At 34.1% G+C, this 21,488-nt stretch overlaps 1 long non-coding RNA gene across 1 annotated transcript in view; it reads left to right on the top strand.

Moving 5' to 3' along the window:
• The window catches only part of LOC138819469 (uncharacterized), a 197,631-nt gene that overhangs the window by 143,817 nt on the left and 32,326 nt on the right, over window positions 1–21,488 (top strand). Inside the window, exon 2 of the long non-coding RNA XR_011369446.1 lies at window positions 9,019–9,143. This is a non-coding gene — a long non-coding RNA (uncharacterized lncRNA). The remainder of the gene's footprint in view (window positions 1–9,018; window positions 9,144–21,488) is intronic.

The raw sequence follows: 21,488 nt of genomic DNA, 5'->3' as shown, positions 1-21,488 counted from the left end.
TGTCATTCTTTAATCAGCAGGCATGAACATGAAACAATGAACTACCTGATGAGCATCTAAGACTCATTTTGCATTTAATCTCAATCAAGAGCTTCATTATACAATTGCACACACACATACACACACCACACACATATACCAAAAACCACAAAAATACAACAAATGACCACGAAGAAGACCATACTAAAGCTACCAGCACAACTATGTTTATTGCAGCATTATTTACTGTAGCTAAGATATGGAACCAACCCGGATGCCCCTCAGTAGATGAATGGATCAAGAAACTGTGGTTTATGTACACAATGGAATTCTATGCCTCCATCAGAAAGAATGACATTGCCGCATTTGTTAGGAAATGGAAAGACTTGGAAAATATTTTATTAAGTGAAGTAAGCCAGGCCTAAAGAAACATAGGTCCTATGGTTTCCCTTATTTGCAATAACTAGTGTATGTCTGGGACAAGCAGAAAAGGTCAAAAGCTATGTAACAGATAAGATGATGTTAAGCGAAATGAACTCCAAGATAAGGGCACAAGTGGTTTTTCTTTGTTGCTGTTGTTTCTAACGTATTTATAATGTACCATGTGATTTTTTTATTTCCTTGTATGTTCCCCCACCCACTCTCCATAACCCCTGTTTTCACTGTGTTTGATGTCTTGTATATACACTTCTCTAATTTGGGGAAGGGAAGGGAAAAAAACAAAATGCTTAAATAGGGATACAGGTAGACCCATTGTAACAATGAGATGTACAAGATTCTACATTGAAAAATGAACTTTACAATTTAGGCATGGGGATGGTGTTGGGAGGGAGTATAGTTGTTGAGGTGGGAGGGAATGGATGGTAGGGGAAAAACAAAGGAGGAGGTGACAATGATTGATAGGAAATGTACTCATTACCTTGCTCATGTAACTGTAACCCCTCTGTACAGTATCTTTACAATTAAAAATGAATAAAAAAGAAAAAAAAGAATTAGGGATGATAATTATTAATCATAATTATGATAATAATATGCAGAAATTAAACAAGAATGGCTTTTTTGATTAAACGTTGATTATATAACCATGCTATATTTAAAAATCAAATAAAATAATATAGAGTAAATGTTTTATTAAATGTTTAATTGTAATATATTTTTAAATAGGGGAATCATTATGCATATAATTATTTTGTGGCAAACATGAATCTCTCTATATTTTATCACCCAAACCAAATTCCAGTCTACTTATGATTTTTTAAAATCAGATAAATTAAATTTATCATCAGACATGATCAGATAAAATAAGTAAAGCTATATCAAATAAAACATACTTGATGGCAATTTAGATTGTTTGCCTCCTTAAGAGAACTTTTGGGGCTGGGATGGTGGCTCAGTGGTAGAGTGCTTGCCTTGCATGCATGAGACCCTGGGTTCCATTCCTCAGCACCACATATGCAGAAAAAGCTGGAAGTGGCCCTGTGGCTCAAGTGGTAGAGCGCTAGCTTTGAGCTGAAGAGCTGGGATAGTGCCCAGGGCCAAAGTTCAGGCCCCACGACCGACAAGAAAAAAAAAAAAAATAGAGAACTTTTTTGTCTCCAAATCTTAGGGAAAAAAAAAAAGATTGTAAGCCAGACATTGCAGTCTGTAATTCCAACTAATCAAGAGGTAGGAATAAGAGGATTGTAATCAAGGCTAATCCAGGAAAACAAAACAAGAGTAAGATTTTATCTCAAATAACAAAACAGACAAGATGGCTCATATCTATAATCCCATATTATACGAGAGGCATAGGTCGGAGAATTAAAATTTCAAGTCTTTCCCAGCAAAACGTTTGAGACAATATTAAGGTTTACAAGTGTGGCTCAAATCAAAGGGACAGAGTACTTGCCTAGCAATTGTAAAGTCCTGAGTTCAAACTTTAGTACCACTTTCCTCAAAAGACTTCACATAGAACTCCCCTATGACCCAGCAATCCCACTTTTGGGCATTTACCCAAATGTTTACAAACAAGACCACACTAAAGCTACCAGCACAACTATGTTTATTGCAGCATTATTTACCATAGCTAAGATATGGAACCAACCCAGATGCCCCTCAGTAAATGAATGGATCAAGAAAATGTGGTATATATACACAATGGCATTCTATGCCTCCATCAGAAAGAATGACATTGCCCCATTTGTTAGGAAATGGAAAGACTTGGAAAAAATTATATTAAGTGAAGTAAGCCAGGCCCAAAGAAACATAGGTCCCATGGTTTCCCTTATTTGCAATATCTAGTATATGTATGAGTCAAGTGGAAAAGTTCAGATAATGTGATGTTAGGAAAATGAACCCTTAGATATGTATTTTAATGTTTTTTCCTTTCATGCATGTGTTTCTAACGCATTTATAAGATTATTTTTTTGTTGCTTTGTATGTCCCTCCCCCACAGTATAACCCTTGCTTTCACTATATTTGATGTCAGTATAACTTGTGGAGGAGATGGGGAAAAACAAGTTGTTTAAGGATTCAGGTGGACCTGTTGTAACAATGAGAAGTACAAATTGTCATGTCAAAAACGAGCTTTACAATGTCGGTGGGGGGGAGGGGGGGAAGGATTGGGTGGGGGGGAGGGGGGAGGCTGGGAAGGGATGTGAAGGGTAAACAAAGGAGGAGGCTGCAATGCTTGGTAAGAAATGTACGCATTATCCTGCCCATGTAATTGTAACCCTTCTGTACAGTATGTTCACAAATAAAATAAAATATAAAAAAAAAACTCTAGTACCACTAAAAAGGGGGAGGGGCAAATTATTTTAATTAAGGTGAAAATAATATAATAAAAAATTTTAAAATAGAAGAATTTTTGCACACTATTGTTCACATAGATTCTACCATAAGCACATATTCCAATCAAATAGGTTTAAATGATTTGAGGTCACATGAGGCAAAACAAGTTTATTGGGACCTCTTAGATCTATTTACTTGATACAGTTGCAATATCAATTGCTAAGAATATGATGGATGTATACAATGCTGAAATGTAAGTGAGCAAATGAAAGTTAATACTGCAGGGTGTATTTTGAAAGCAGTTATTCTAGAATTTACTGAATAGCCTATGTAGTAAAACACAAAATTATGTGTTTTGTTGTTTGTTTTTATTTGTTGCATTTTTAGAAGTAAATTTTTCATTGTTGGTGTATAGATAAAAAGATGTTTGGAATAATATGCTTGAACTCAGTAATATTTGAACATATTACAAAGAAGTAGAGGGAAATCTAACTTTTCAAAGTACTGTAACATGGTTTAATTACAATTATTCCATTTTTACTTGACGTTCTAACAAATTGAAGAGAAACCGTATGTCCATCATTGGAAACCCAGTATTTATCATTGTGTTTTTGTGTATACGCTGACTTCAAATTGCAAAGAGAGGCTGGTTTTCTCAAAGTTCCTATAAACAGACCAGAATCTCAGTGCCTTCCGTCTAAAACTATACGAGGGTGCTTCATATTCAATACACAGCCTTATAAAGAAAAGAAAAATGAGCCTTGTCCAAAACTCTTACCTCAGCACCCAGTGGCAAAAATAAAATGTAAGCTAGGGACCAAGTCTCTTTGAAGCTGATTTTTTTTCTTTTTTTATAAAATACCTCTCTTAACAGGCCTCTGGTGGTTACAGATATTGATCGTCAGAAAGTAATCTGTTCAGGTTTGGGGCCATGCCAGTACAAATTGTGGAATGCATTCCTTCCTCTCTAAGGACATGTTGAGCTTTTGTAGATTGCCCATACTGGTTCTCTTGTCAGCTGTCTACCCTGTTTGACATGAATTATTTTCTACCTTTTACAGATTGTTAAGTAAATATATTTTTAAAATAAGAAATTGTATTAATATAGAATATTAGTTTGTGTCAAAACATACTCTTCATCTTTTTTTAACCCTCATTTTTTCTTCTGTAATCATTATTTGATTCCTTCTGGCTCACTGCTACTTATTTGTAGTAGTACTATTCATCCATTGAGAACTTTCCATCTGTCACATGCTTTGCTTTTCTTTAACCAGGAGCTTTATTCTCTTTGTGCCATATTTACTTGTCCCCTTTTTACTTCTCTGGCCTGCACCACATTGTATTTTGCACTGGTTTTCTCAGCATAATTTTAAATTACTACTCGTTGATTTATACCAGAATAACAGTGTTGAATTAGATAGAAGTGTTACTCAAAAGACTTATATTTGCTAAATCTCTAAAGATGGACGTAACCTAAAAAATTTGTCTTTGAGGAACTGTGTATGTTAAGATGGAAATGATGTTGACCCAGCACATTTCAACATGTTGAGTAAAGAGGTAGTAGTCGCTTCAAGCATATTTGTATAAAGAGGAAGTATGATGCTGTTCCTCTCCACATGTCTACTCCCTTGTTTGTTAAGTGTTGTTAATTAATGGATTATTTGATATGATTATTCAAGGCTTAGTTTTTAAGCATGCAACCTTCACATCAGATATTACCATCAAGTTCTACTAAAGGTAGATATATTGTGACTAGAGAATAGATTCCAAGAATAGACTAATAAATGTGAACCTTAATAAAATATCACTATTTTACATTATATTATCAAAAATTCCTTGAAGAGACAGATCTTTTTTTATTGATGAGCTTATTGAGAATGGTCACCTAGGATAGGACTGAATTCTTTTCCAGAATAAATCCAAGGTGATAACAATAAGAAAGTTCAGATTAATAAGTGTATTTGCACCTTTGCATTCAAGAAAAATATTATTTTTTCTATTTTATTCATGACCCAATATTTTCAGTTTAAATCTTGAATGATGTGCAATATATCTTTTCAGAATACTTTGAAATATTCCTGGTGAATTTTTCTGTGGCAAGATATTCACCTTTTTATCCTGGTTGGAAGTTATTGATTTAATTTAGAAGTCATTTTTCTGATGATAAGAGTTGAGAACTCAGAGGTGATTAGGGCTTCTACTATTTAGAATTTTCTTTGTGAGGTTTGTAAATAGACAAGTCTAAATATATCACTCCTCCATTATACCTGGTGCTGGACTCAGTTCAGTAGAGACATAACATATGCTAAGCATGAAGTATAGCTTCTCTTGGCAAGGGGCTGCCAGTGTATCTGGGCAAGAGGAAATGATAGTTCTTAGCCCAAAATATCCAGTGTAGCATAGAATATTAATAACATTTGCTGAGGAGTGATGACTACTTTGCTCATACTTGCTTAGGCTCAAGAAAGAGAAAACTACATCTTGAGAAGATCATGAACATAATAGGACTAACAAAAGAGTGGTACTAGTAATGAAGATAGTAATAAACAGAGATATATTCAGGAATTTGAAAGTATGGAATACTTTTTTAGAGAAATGGTAGGAAGGAGAAGTATAATTGAAAATTTTATTGACAGTTGGCTGAATGTTAGTCTCCTATAAGAAATTTATACTAGATATTGCAAATAAGGGAAACCATGGGACCTAAATTGTAGCCCCTCTGTACAGTATGTTCTCAAATAAAATAAAATAATATTAAAAAAAAAGAAAAAAAAAGAAATGTATAATCTGGTATTATGTGTATACATATATATGGCTTAAAAGTCTATAAAAGTTATACTAATTTTTTTGTGATTAAGGATCCTATTGTCAGAACAAGCTTTGTATGGAGAATGAGCTGGATGAATTAAAAAAAGAACTTCTTTGGGTCTGGCTTACTTAAGTAAAGACTTAAGACTTAAAGATTTTTTTCCAAGTCTTTTTTGTTTCACCCAATGGTGATATATATGAATCAATGAAGACCTATGTAACTAACTTTTCACTCATATATCTGAGGCTTAATTGCCTATGGCTTCAAAAGTCTAAAATTAAAGGTATTTTAGTAAAGTCTGTGTAAGTATATTATGTATTTAGAAATCAAATATATATTGTAAACCAAGTACATTGAATATCTACCCAAAAATAATCAATAAAATTTCACTTAGGATGAAAACAAAGGAATTTCTTGACTGTTGCAGATAAATGGAAGGAGGTAGGTTTTGAAGGATGAAGGCCATAGGAAAAAAGAAATCTATTAAATTGAAATTTACCCCCAGTAACCTTTCTACTTGAGAGATTCTCAGATTCTTACTTTCCTTGAAACTGAAGATCTCAAGTCAAGGGACATAAGCAGAGTTATTTTGTTCTTTCTCTTTTTCCATTCCAAAATATTGCTGGAAAGGTAGTGGGAGGGAAAGGAGGTAGGAGACTATGAAATGTCAATGAGGAGGGACCCTGAACAAACTTAAGATTTGTTTAAAAAGATTCTTGATGTTCTAAGAGTAAAGGAAAATCAGAAATAGACCAGTTCCCCCCCCCCCATAAAAAATGAAGCCAAATTTCAAATTATCTCAATTCCTAATAAGAAAAAGGTGATCTGCTCTACTCAGACTTTTGCTTGGAGAATATATTAGGACATCATTCATTGCCTTTAAGTCTTCATGATTTCAACTTAAAAATAATCTGCTGTGTATGTTAAAGGACTAAATGAACAAAATCCTCAAAGGGAAAAAAACTAACCAAAAGAACAAGGCCCACAGATGGTATTATGTTAAAATTAATACAATTTGCAGCTGGAGATAGGGCTTTCTGGATGTTAGTCTCCTAACAAGTCCCTGTGTTCAATTTCAAGCAGTCTCCCTCCTCCATCTTAAAAGAGTCATGCAATTTTAAGATATCTTTGAATAATACTTTTCAAAACATATGAAATCTCAAGAATAGTTGTACAAATTAGAGCCAATAAGTTGGCATGAACAATAGCAAATTATTATAATACATATAGACACAGCTGTAAAGAGACATAACAAACTGGAAGATAGATGAGTGAAAATATCTAGACTAATACATTCTGTTTTCACCTTTATTTGTTAAATAATTAGGTAAAAAGAAAAGACATATTTAAGAACTGTTTTCATACATTAGAAAAACAGATATAGAACAATGGCTGCTAACTGTATGAAAATCACTGATCTTGGCATTGAGATTATCCTAAATTTGGACATGAAGGTAGTCTAACTACACTAGAAATGGAAACAAAACAAAGCTTAATGTTATCTGAATGAAAGGTTTTATTTAGTGGATTGGGAGGTTGAGGTTGCTAAAATTGACAGGGAAGAAGATGAAACAATTTAGGAGATTCATGAAAGAAATTCAGAAACCAGAACAATCTAACAGACACTATCATAAAATAAAAACAGAAACCTTACTAAACAAACCAAAATCTAAGGTAAAATTTTTACTGGGAAACTTTTGTCCCATGAAAATTCAGATCTTCTACAAGGCTTTGAATTATTGTTGAGACACCAAACAACATAGAGTAACATTATTGAAATCGTGGTGTGTTTAGAGTAAGTAGATCTTCCACATGATAAAGCTGGGTCACAAGTAAGACAAGTGCATTTCAGAGCAAAATCCAAAATATGTAAAGGAAATTAAAAAATCCATCATGAAACAGAATATAACTCTTGATGATGACATATAATACTATAATATAAATATGGGCAGAATTCAAAAAATAAAATGGCAAGACTAGAAAAGGAAAAAAAAATAATTCAGAGTTAAGCTTTCAAGGGATGGAATCAGACTAACAGACTGTACATTGGAGAAAATAAACAATGGATTTGATAGCATAGGAACAGAATAGCAGCCAAAATAACACACACACACACACACACACACACACACACACACACACACACACACACACACACACACACACCACACACACACACAAAACAAACTTTACAATTTAGGGGGCACGGGTAGCTGAGGAAGTGGGAGGAAAGGGATGGTAGGGGAAAAACAAAGGAGGAGGCAATAATGCTGGATAAGAAATGTACTCATTACCTTGTTCATGTAACTATAACCCCTCTGTACAGTAATTTCACAATAAAAAACTTATTAAAAATAATTGAAGCCTTGGTGACTTGAGAGACGTTTCTCTACCAAATGTGTTAACGAATTTCTAGAAAGAATGATATAACTACTTAAAATAATAATCACAATGTAAATCTTAAATTTGATTTAGAAAGGTTTAAATTCATACATTACAAAATACAACAGATCCCATTCAGGACAAGCTTTATGAAAACCACCAGGAGGAATATCATCATAAAGATGCTAAAAACCTATGATATAGGCTCTGGAGAAAATGACAAGTAAAACAAGACAAATCATAATCTTGTGTCAGAAATTAAAGAAACTAAAAGTAGGATTATATGTTTAAAACCCTACAAGAAAGCCACCTGTCAACTTGTAGTTTGACCCTAGTAAAAGCATATTTCAAAAGTAAAAGGAGGGCCTGGGAACGTGGCTCAGTGGTAGAGCGCTTGCCTTGCATGCATGAGGCCCTGGATTCACTTCCTCAGCACCACATAAGCAGAAAATGATGGAAGTGGTACTATGGCTCAAGTGGTAGAGGCTAGCCTTGAGCCGAAGAGCTGAGAGACAATGTCCACAGTTCATGCCCCATGACTGCCAAAAAAAGAAAAGTAAAAGGAATCATTGAGAAAGAGAAAACATACAACAGAGGAGCTCATCAGCTGCACTGGACATAGATGAAAATGAATTAAGCAATCCAGTAATAGAGATGGGAAGGGAGGAATGAGAGGGAAAGAGGGAACAGCTACACTAAGCAAAAGGAAAGAAATGTAAACATCACCTGATGTGGAAGAAATAATTGTATTGTCAAAGGCCATAGAATTCACAAACTTTATAGACCATGATAATGACAATGTGCCTTGTGATGGTTAAAATGTGTTTGACTTTAACTAAGTATCACTATTCCACAATGCTTTGAAATATGTGAAATTTATTAATTCACCTAATCTCAATTAAAAAAAAAGAAAACAGAGAAGGGATGGGTTAGGAGCAATGGGTGACGATGTTATCAGACACTTTGTATTCATATACACTTTTGTAGAATGGGAACTTCTTTTACAACTACTTAAAGATAACAAAAATTTAAAAATGATAAAAAACAAAAAAGTAAAAGAAACTTAATTTTTCTTTCAGGAAAATGAGACTTCAGAAAATCTATCCCAACAGACCTGTGTTCCAAGATATGGAAGTTCTTCTGTAGATCCTAAATGACAAACATATGGAATCTACACGAAGTGATGGGAGCAGCCAATGCACAGGTAGTGAAAACAAGTCATTTTCCTTTAGAATGCTTAAAAATATAGTTGAGTTTTCAAAGGAAAAAAAGTAATGACATCTAACTCTATAGTTTAAAATATGGAAAACACAAATGGCAATAACAAAAAAAAAAACAGAAGAAATGGAAGGATAGATTTGTGAGATTTTCACACTATTCAAGAAGATGTATAATAATACTGAAAAAAATCATTCTGAAGGATTCAAAATTTGAACCCAAGGGCAACAATTATATATTAAAATAGTTATATATAAACTGACAGATTTTATCTTGGCTGAAGAAGTTGGGCATGGTGGCATATGCCTGTCATGCCAGATCCTAAACTGATAGATCACAAACAGGTGCACACCTTGGTAAGAAGGCTTTTCTCAAAAAGTAAACAGCACAAAGCAGGGTTAGAGCCTGGCAATAGAATGCCTGTCTAGTAAGCAGAAGGCCTTGAATCCAAACCTCTGTACCTCAAAAAATTGTAAAAAGTAACTCAATAAAACCATGCTTATAAATGAAAAGCAAATTCAGAAAAGGATGCTAAACCTACATGAGCAAAATGACATCACAACATGTGAGTTAGATCTATAAAAAGAGACTATATATTGGAAAGAAGAATATTTGAAAATACCCGGACATGTGTTTTCTAAAAGTGTTAGAAAGCCAAGGATGTAAAACCTTGAAAAAATAACAAATAGCAGGATAAGTAAAAAGAAAGTGATAGCTACTTTCATCACAATATTATTGTAAGGACGTGTTGGACATTATGGGCAAAGTAAAAATGAAAACATTTTCAGATAAACTGTGTGTAGAGAAATTTGTTACAAGATCTACATTAATAAATACTAAAGTAGATTCCATATGCAGGAAGTAAATGGTTCTAGAGGAAAGCAAAAAATGCATAAAGGTTTAAAAGTTAAGAAAAATTGTAAAATGATATTATTTTAAAATGCTGATCATATTAAAAAATAGATTATGTTTTTAGCACACAAAGATAAGTGGTCACCAGACATAACCTATTGTAAGAACCTTTCCAATGTGTAGAGAGCAGCGAGCCATAAATTTATACTATATGTGGGGATTATATATATTATACTATATATAGTTTATCTGTTAGCTGCTTAAGGAATTGTTAAAAAATGACAGAGGAAGTCACATTGATTAAGATACACTTTAGTCATAAAGTCCTTTTGTACAATTACTTAAAGATAATAAAATTAAATCAAAAATATAACTAAGAAGCTATATACAGAGAAGGAAAACAGTTCAGTAAAAGAAAAAAATAGAAGAAAACAAAATAATTAATTGGAAAGGTTAATAACTCAAGTGTATGTCATGTCATCAAACATAAAGAACTAAAGCATACATGTCAGATAGGATTAAACTTAAGTATAGATGGAATTAAACTTAAGTAATTACATTTTTGAGAGAAACACCATACCTTAGAAAACACAAATTCAAAGGCACATATTAAAAATCTATAGGGACTATTCAAAAAAAATGTAGAATTAAGGAAAGAAAATATTACCTGAAAGGAGCTTCTATAATGATTAAAAATAGACTAAAGGTGAAAAACTATAAATTTAGCATACATAATAATATACCATCAGTACTGGAAAAGCAAATTTCAAAGTACTGTAAGGCAAAACAGATATTTCCAGATATGTATTTGGAGATTAAATAGACACAAGAAATTTCTATAACAAAGTATAATATAGAAAGTATTAGTAATTTTTCTATAATTCATCTATTCAGGATATCAAACTCCAAATTGAAAAAAATATGAGTAATTTCTACAAACATAATATCAAAGAAAAGAAGACAGTAAAAAAGAGAATCTAATACTATTTACAAAGAATTCAAAAATAAAGAATTATCGTTGGTGATGGAAGTCAGTATAATAGTTATATTTATGGAGAGTGAAGGTGAAGAATTGGCAGGATTCCTGGTGGTTTTTATTTCTTGATCTATGTAGTGGATGCACTGGTCTATTTATTTTGAAATAGTAAATCAAGTTTCACTAGCATAAAAATTTTTTTTTGCATTTCTCTTTATATATGCTTAACTTGTATGAATATTTTCCTCAGAAAGGAGGAGGTTTACGTCAATGAAGTTCAGTAGTGGTAGGGACAGGTATTAGCAGGAAGCAGAGGTGCCACCATAGAAGATATAAAGGTTTGGCTAGATCTTGAAGAAAGAGTACAAGAACCCAGTGGAAAACGATTGGGCTGGAGGCACATTAGAAAAACCGTGTCAGGAATGCCAGCTTGAAAATTTGGATTTTATGTACATGAGAACACAAATGACTGCTTGTTACGCTTGGGTAGGAGTGGTACAGGAAAGAAGAATGGCATGCAACTGGAGACAGGGAAACCTCACAGAGCCATGATGGATATGGAGTTTTCATAAGTATAATCAAGTAATACTTGGTAATAAATCCATATATTTTCAGAAAATTCCGTAAGCTGATTTACAGCATGGATTAGTTGTAGGAACTGCAAGGATCTGATCATCTCAAGCAGGATCTGGTAGACTTTCAGTTCTGCCTCTTATGAAACCATAAATGGTCCAAACAGGTTAATATAGACAACTTACCAGGGAACTAAGTTCCCCCTAGTGCAGTAGACTCACTTTTCTGTCTGGATAGGAAAATGGATGTCACAGAGAGATCATCTAATAAAAAATTGTTAAAGAATTAATACCTTTTAGAAAGATGAGTTTTGTGCACTTAAAAAGTGTACACACACAAAAAAACAAAAGCGCTGAGAAAAGAGATGGTGTTTATCATTTCCTTCTTCTCAGTATATGGGCTCAGTGGTATCAATGGCTTCCATTTTAAATATAGACTCAATTGAGAATCATTGGCTCCCAATTTCAGATGATTTGCTTCTGACTGGTGACAGATGTCTTAAGACATCAGGAAGAGTATGTTTTGTAGTACACTCACAGATCTGATTAATAACATAACATTTGAAAAGATAATGCTAATAAAAATTTTAAACCTGAATGCTACAAATTTTAATGTATATGCCATTTATGGACTAGTGGAATCACAGAAACATGCATGAACTACATGTATGATGAGCTAGTAAAAACTTTGATCTTTGTCAAGAAAATATCCAGTAATTCTAAGGAATAAACAAGAGAGGATCAATTCAAGGGACAGAATCATAAATATTTACACAAACATATACATATATATAGTAATGTTTATATACATAGTACACAACTAACACCAAGTACACATATAAGGCATATAAACACAATATACATGCATAATCATATCTATATTGATACATACATGCATGTCTATGCTCATATATAAGCATGCCTAAATATATAGAAGAATGTATACACCAATGACACATCTATATGCATACAAGTGCAATACATGCTTTTACATGTTCACACATGTGAATCACACACCTATATACATGTATAAGCATATCGCTCATGGGCATGTACATAAATATGTGTATATACACATATGTACATGCAACATACATATATTTGAGCACAATATGCATATAATACAATCATCTGTTTGTATAAGTCATACATCTGCAAGTATATATATATATATCCATGCATATTTTTACAAATCTTAGTTGTTAAAAAAATTCATAAAACTATTGATTAAGTGGAAGTGAAGCAGCTTTTGCTTTTGACAGTCTTTTCAACAAAGAAGATGCACTTTCAGTTTTCTTACTATCAGTAATAAGACTGATCTAACAATAGAGTCAGTGATGAAAACAACACTATGTTTTATATATCAGTAATCTAAAAAGCGTTTGCCATGTTACCACTCTCATAATCTCTCATAAAAGTGTGGCAGCAGGGTGATAAATTCTACTATTTTGTGCAAGAGCTTGTGCATATAGTAAAAATGATGTCAACTTCGTGAGAGAATATTTTTATCTTACAGTTTTAAATATTGACATATGTACACAGGCAAATATGATCACCTTACACTTTTTGTCAGTAGAGTCAAAAGTTCAGAGAAATGTTAGTAGTATTCCATGTTCAGAAACACTAAGAATACACTTGAAAAATGGAGGATTAAAAAAGTGTTGAGTTATCATTTAAAAGCTGTAGTGAGAAAAGCAAGAGACATGGGAATCTATCAATGTGTAACTCCATGTCTCATCCACACATAGGGAGTTCATAAGCAAAAGTGAATTTGTGCGAATAACACATTTGTGAAAGCAATGCTAAAGCCAACATCCTAAAGCATAATGCTCTCTCTCTCTCTTGCTTTCTCTCTCTCCCTTACTCACATGCACACACAAAGGGATCTGGTGAACAAAATTTAGGGCAGGAAGAAGAATGAGACCACTAACTTTGGTAAACTATTTTATGACAAAGTGAAAAAAATTCTCCAACTTCTGCTTCTTTGCTATGCTTTTTTGTTTTAAAGAAAAAGTCCTTTCTACAAAAGAAAGTATAGTTTATATAGGCATATAAGTAAATAAAAAAACTAAAAAGGGTGATTCTTAAGAGTAGATTGCTAACTCAGTGTTAAGAAATCAGGAGGAATGATTGAACTGAGGATACTTAAGTTGGAAAATGTAAAATCTGAGGATAGCATTAGAGCTGTTTAAAAAGAAACTTGAGTATCAGGCATGTAAAAAATGTAATGTATTTATCATAAACTACCCAATAGACTGCCAAGTAAGCATTCTGCAGTTTTTAATAAAAGGCGATGATTTATTGTTAATTTTGGAGGGGCGTCTCAGCTGAAGAAGCAAGGTCGCCTTTAGCTGAAGTCTTTTGGTTTGAATGTTCAAATGTCAGAAGGGGATTCCTTCCATGGAAAGAAGACAAGATCTCTCCCTGCTAGGCTCCTTCATTTCACCTATTTGAGAATGTTGTGAGGGCAGAGGACAAGCCAATCTGGGAAACAAACAGAAAGATAATGGATTAAGTGGACTCAGAAGTCAAACAGGAAACTGGAAAGAGGTCTAGATAACTAATCCTAAACTATAATGTTCAGAACCAACTAACAGAATGATGGACAGAGAGAATAGCCCTGGGCAAAATTCCAAATTACTTCAAGATCTCTTACTCAATAGGGAGGTTCAAGAGGGGATGCTTGCATTCCACGTAGAATAAAAGCAGCATTCATGCTAATAGTATTTGGGGCGGAAGTATGAAATGGATGAAAATATTACACTTGATCTAGGAAATCAGACAGGATTTGGAGATTGACATGCTCACATTCTCCAAGACGAATTTAAATAAAAAAAATCAAATAAGTCAGCACAGACCTTTCAGAAACCTTGTTTGCTACACTCAACACTCAATGAACCTAGTTTTATCACATGTACTCCAACAGTAGAATTATTAAACATTTGTACATTTTGTGTATATTTAGCTAGCTACATGCATTATTATTTTATAATAACTTCATAAATTAGAAAGGATTATCATAATATTATAAGACATTAAGAAGTTAATTTGACTGAGCGCAAACCCCAATGTAGTCCAATCAGAATTTATCAACCAAGATTTATACTCCAATTGGTCTGATACCGGAACCCTGATCCTCAGCCCAGAAGTGATCATAATGCATATTACTGATGTTGCTGTTGCTGGCAATCAACCTATTCTGAATTGCAGCTTTGGGAAACAAAGAAATGGAAACCCACTCAGGACGGCCCGGTGTGCCTTTTGGGAGGTTGGCAGTCAAACGTGGCACCAAACTCTGGAACCAATCAAATGTTTGGTACTGTCCAACCTTCCATATGGTTGGGAGGTCTGGATCTGTCACAGATGTCGCAGGCAGCTTCCCACATCACCTGCAAGACATATGTGACATAAATGGGAAGGCAGAATGACTAAAAGTGTGCCCAGCTGGGCCTGTAACTGTGAAGCAAAGATCAGCACAGCAGCAAGCATGAGAACTGGGCAAATTTGGAGGGGGATGGTTTGCTGTAAGGGCCTGAGTCAGCTGCTCCACAGGGAGCTGAAGGAGGCATTGTGAGTAGGAGTAGGCAGGGTTGGCAAGAGAAAGGCTCCAAGGACACACTGAATCACAACTTCTAACAATGTGGCATGGCTGTGCAAACAACATTAGACAGGCCAAACTTACATGCAAAAAAATCAAAGACTGAGTGACTCTTTTTGGGCAAATGTGCCTGGCAGCCTACAAGCAGGAAAGGCAGGGCTTGCAAGTACAATATGCTCTACAGACAGAGGAGAGACTCCCAGCCCAGAGACAGCTTCCATGTGTACGAAGTGTGGAAAATCTGAGACATTCACGAGGCTCTTCAGCCACATTCTCACCCTTGGAAAGCAATCAGCCAGCAGAGAAATCTCCAATTTAAATGACAGCAAAATGTATGCTTGGAGTTTATCTGACCAAATTAGCAACTGAGATATTCTAGGGACTTAATTTGCACATTGAGTTTTAATAGTATTATATTTGTAGAGCAGATTATATAACCAAAAATGTTAATGGGAAAATGATTTTATTTGACTGGGAAATTGGCACCCCGACTAATTGTCTGAAAAGGAGCCAATTTTAAAATTCAGATGCTATTTGAATGAACTGGTATTGGCTGAATTAGGATTTATTGTGTAAAATATGCAGTTTTTAAAAATAGCCTAAGGAAAGAACACAGAACTCAATGAACTAAGTTTGTGCAGAGCACTCTGTTCTGGGTTGGGTTTTTACAATGGCACAAATAAGAACATGACAAAGAATATTGAGGTGGGGACAGGGATGAAGAATAAACAACTGGCATGAAATGAACATGCAATATGAATGTTTATGGGGTCAGAGTAAATAGGATGATGATTTGTCATCACTCTGATATTTAGCTAGATAGGAACTCTTTACTGAAATATTTGATTTTTTTATAAGAGATTTGGCCTGTTTCATATATATTAGTATTTAGTACCACACACATTTGGGAATGGCAATGCTTTGGGCATTCTCTTTAGAGTACTTGACATGTTACAAAAACTTAATGCTTTAAGTTAATGGTAGCAGTAGTTCTTATTAAATCGTTCACCTGTAAGTGGTTAAAGACTAAATTAGTAATAGTGTTGGGTAGCAAGTATCTTCATAAAGCTTCAAAAATAAACTTTTTTTATTATATTTTGAAAGCATCCTTTTTGCTCACTAATTGTACTGATGTTAATATTCAGGCTAACTCTCCCTTCCCAATCAGTCATCTTCTTGCAGAAGCTGAGCTAGAGCTTGCAAACATTATTTGAAATTGCCATCTTCACTTATTACTTGTCTTTGGAATATGGAAAGTATAAGACTTCTTTAGAAAACCAGGATTTTTCCTCTCCACCCCACCCCCTACTAGCCCTACTCTTAGAGACAACATCTTCAAGTTGCCATAGGCCAACTGTGAGTGTTAAATGAATATCTTTGACAGGAGCTAAGTCTTTCGGGGATTGAAATAAGGTTTGCCTCCTCTTTTGGCATGTGAAGATTGAGAGTGTGGTTTGACACCAGTAGCAGAGAATGTGAGCAAAGCAACTTTTAGAACATCAAGAGTGTCAGGGGAAGGAAAAATCGGCGCAAGTAGAAAAAGCACGAAGGTAATTTCCCCACCTATAATAGTCCATGAAGTCAGTCAGTTCGTTTGACTCTTGGCTGATGGAACCTTGTTGTGTATTGTCAAACTCCACATCAACTATCTGTCAGCCCCTAGGGCTGCTCAGTTCTCTTGCACAGTAAAGAACACAAAGGTAGAAACAAGTTGCTGTATATCAAGCTAAAGTCAGGATTTCATACTTTACTCACAGATGTGTGTATGTGTGTGTGTGTGTGTGTGTGTGTGTGTGTGTGAAATTGTACTGAATATCATGTAGCCAGAATACCTACATTTTCTTAAATAATTGAAACAATCTATTTCTATATGAAGAAAAATTTCATACTATTCATTTGATATTTTATTTAGATTTAGGACTGGAAAGTAGGATTCTATTTCTGCATTGTGAACATTAATGATGAAATACCTTAAACTTTCCATTAACATATAATACAAAACAGAAATATAACTATAGCAAATTGATGAGTGTTTTTACACTGCCCACATCCATGTTTCTCTTACCAATATTTTTTTAAAAAAGAAGAAACCATTCATGCTAAGTTTTTCAACAGTTGTGTTTTCTAAATGCTCTCATTTTGGTGGATATTCAAATATTGAAAGAAAAAAAAAGTCACTTCTAAGTGGTAGGACCTGAATTATAACATCTTATTGTTCCAATATTTTTCCCTAATAGCACCAACAGATAGTTTTCACTAATACTTCTTTCATTGCACAGAACAACCTGAGTATCTATAGAAAGGACACAAATTAGCATTGCAGAGTATGAACATTTGCTACATGGTGAAATTGCTTCTTTTGGCAACCATTTTGCATTTTTTAAAACCACAAGCACCCTGCTCAACAGAACTTCAAGCAGAGGAGCAGCAAAATGATATGAAGGGGCTGTGACTAAATGAAGGAGGGCTGAGGGGGGTTCAAATCATTGCTGGATGATTTCACCATGCCACCCCAAATGTATCATCTGGGTAAATGAAAGAGGAGAGCCCCATGGGGGGACACAAACTTGCTGGGAATGGATAAGAAACCTTCTGCTCTGCTGGAGTTTGTAAGTAGTTTCTAACAGCCGATTTCTGCACAAGTGCAATTGATTGGATTGTTTTATTTTTCTCCTGGCAAGCCATGTTTTTCATCTCTGCATATCCCTTTCCTGGTTCTCTTTGGTTGGCTTGATGACAAGACCCAGGCACAAGCCATCTCTTGTGTGAGGCCTTTCTGAATACATGCTTTTGGCCTCTGCCCCTTCTTGGACTGGGTGGTATTGTGCTCTTTAATAACTTGTACAATACCTCAAGATTGTTTTTTATTTATTTTTATCATGAACATTTCTATCACTTACTTATAAACAATATGGTGAGGTTATAGAGGACACAGGCTGTATCTTTTCAACGTTGTACTTTGCAGTCCCTTGTTGCTTTTTATACCTACAAAGTTCCAGGTACTAAATGCCATGACAGATTTGGTACAGCTGATGTGAGGCTATTGTAAATTATAATCATCTAGATTTCCCTACCAACAAACTGACTTTTTAGCCAGTCTGTTGTTTAACCAGCAAGATGGAGAGGAGCAACCACTTACCTAGACTGTCTTTTGACTATCTTAGACATCATGATGACAAAGAAGAAAAAGCTTTCGGTATTAAACTTCCTCCTACAGAAAAAGCCTGTATTTTAGAAAAAAAGATTATATTTTCAAAATACTATAGAAGATAGCCTATGCCCCATGATTGCTGTTAATTAACTCTGTCTTACTTTTTAAAAATAAGAATTAGGCCACAAGAATAACACAAATTATAACCTCTTCAAACTTAGTTAATATTGTCAAAATAAACAGAAAAGGAAGGAAATAGATGGAAATCCATTGTTCTTCTGTGGAGTCTGAAGAGGCCTCCATATTTTTCTACCCTTTATTAAAGCAAACAAGAAATGCATTTGACTTTTCTTTCTATTATTACATATTGAAATTTTATGTTCCAAGAAGATGGACAGATATATGTTGTAATTATGCTGGTTTCTCTGAAAGGTATATTATAATTGTAAATCACACACATATACATATACATATGATAAATGATGCATTCATATGTTACTGTCTGAATATCCTGTATGAAGTCCAATGGAAATTTTAGTGTATCCAAATAAATCTAGATATAATGAGGCATTGAACGTATTGAATGATCAATATTAGATGTGTTATATACAGACAGCAAAATGCATTTGCTTTTGGGCAAGTCACTTAGACTTTCTTCTATAATTGGGGTAATGAAATATTCCTAGTTTGTTGTGAAAATTAAATATATGTGGCTCTATAATAGTCTATGAGACATGGTAAACGTTCAAGTATATTAGTCATTATGTTATAATAAATATTACTGTGTTATGCATAATATGCTAGTACCAATAATAGATGAATGAATAGAACAAAAGATAGCAGTATGAAACATCTGAGTATTTTGGTAATACCTATTTCACATCCTTGAATAATAATAAACAAAAAATATTTACTTGAAGAATAAACATGATGACTCAGTGAGATCATAATTCCTGTATTTATCTTTTTAATTCTCCTTTCATATTTTCAGGTATATTTAATAGCTACTTAGATATTTTATTTATTTATTCATTTTATTTATTTTTAACTACTATAAGAATACTCAGATATTAAATGCATTTCAAGTAACTACTATATAAGTGTACCATTTAAAAAGAGTGTAAGTTAATCGAATGTTAATTAACAAAATATTTGCATATTTATCACTATCAAAACTTCGAGCCATGGGTAAATTTTACAATTAGGCTTTGTAACAGTGCTCACATGCTAACATAATCAAGATTCTGCCTCAAAAACAAACAACAAAGAACTCGAAATCACCTTCATTGTGCTCAGAATATTCTTTGATCTTAAAGTGATTTTGGCAGCATCAGAGATGTGGTGTTTCTGACTACCCATATTTTCACCATTTTGTCGCCTGAAATGCCTTTCTTCAGTTTTCACCAGAGAAAGAGACATAAAGCCTTCATCAGAAGTCTCTGGTATGATTCTTCTATCAGAGTATGAGTTACTGCTTGCAAGACGCAGATGTGTCTTTCGTTCTTTATCTTTTATGAAATAGAGACATACCAAAACACTTAAAGAAGCCTACAGATAAACCTGGCACAAGGAAGAATAAGTTAGTGTAGGATAAACACTGTGTAGCACATATCAAAGAAAAAGCACTTCCTGATTCAGAAACAATAATATTAATCAGACCTAGTCATTCTGTTTTTATGAGATTCAAACTAGACATGCTGCAATTAAGATTATTTTAAATAAAAAACAAACACAAATATTTTCCTAAAATGTTGACTTCGGGTTTTAGTGCATAGAACATGAGTTTTCACCATCTTACAAATCTTATGCATTAAGAATATTTGGCAGCAAATAAAGAGTTATAAAGTAATAATAACTGATGTCAATTTTTTTTATCATAGTCAGAACCTGGAAATAATAATCTATGTTTAAATCTTTCTAGACACTTAAGTAACTGAGGAGAATCATCTTAATTAAGATGCTCTCATTGTGTAGTTTCTTACAGCATTTCTTTTGCAAAGAGAAAGGGAGCTGATGGGTGAGATACAAGCAAGCAGATGAAAGCAACAGAGTAACATATTTCCATAATTAATAGTCTTTAATAGATATAATTGTTCCTGATAGGCACCCATATCTATGCCTGAGAAGGTAAAATCAATTGGGCTGTTTTAAGTCAGGAAATGGGACCAGATCATCATAGTTGATGAGAAGTTACTGCTATTTTGATTAAGAATGTAATTATGCGATATATTACTTAAATTGTGGAGCCTCCTATTTAACTTATACATCAGTCTCAAACTTAGGAGTAATTATGCTTGCTTTTGGTCACTGCTAAAACTCTTGCTATTTCTCTGGGAACCACATTCTCTGTGCTTTTTAGCCCTCCCTCTTTCTACCTCCCCCTTTCTTGAAGTGTTTCTTTTGTTTGTCTCCATTACACCAGTGAGCAGGGACACAGTGTTTCTGCACAGTGGGAGTTGGCAATCTTCGAAGAGGCTTTCCAGCATTGCTTTTTAGACTGAAATCATTACAATCTTCAATAGCTACTTGGATTAAAAAAAAAGGGAAGAAAGAAACTAGCACATTATTATTCTCAAAACCATCTCAATGTAAAAAGAGGCTATTTGCTTGGTTCTTCCCAGCTCCCCCTTTTCTCCCGCCTCCTACCACCCCTGCTCATCTTGCTTCTTTTCTTTCTGGATGTGTTTCCTTCACACCTAAGTTTAGTTTGCATGGTCCTGACTCACTAATTCTATTCAAACTGAGTATACAAATGCTTTTTATATTTTCTGTGGCTTCTGAATAATTTTACATTGCTTATGCAAAGACTGTAGTCAGATATATCTTTGCACTCACTGATGTTTGAATTATTCCCTTTGAAGATGTGAAGTAGATCAGCACTGACCCAAGATATTGTCTTCATGCCCATGAGTTACGAATGTGTTTAATTGATGGCAAAGTTGTTGTAATTATAACCTTGTAACTAATTTTTAAGGAGGTGAGAATTCTTGTTTATAGTTATTCCTGAATGACACACTCCTACCCTGTGTTTTACTCCAGGTTCCTGAGTGCCTGCTTTTCATCAGCAGTACATTTGTTTATGCACATGCTCACAAGTGACCCAAAGTGTATGCACAGTCAAAACTTAGGGCAGGAGGAGCTGTTTGCAGTGTCTTCACCCTGTGAAGTGGATTAGTGTATGT

The sequence above is a fragment of the Dipodomys merriami genome, unplaced genomic scaffold, assembly GCF_024711535.1.
Source record: "Dipodomys merriami isolate MVZ:Mamm:240054 unplaced genomic scaffold, mDipMer1.0.p SCAF_8, whole genome shotgun sequence".
Lineage (NCBI taxonomy): Eukaryota > Metazoa > Chordata > Mammalia > Rodentia > Heteromyidae > Dipodomys > Dipodomys merriami.
This window is presented reverse-complemented; position numbering and strand designations above follow the sequence as displayed.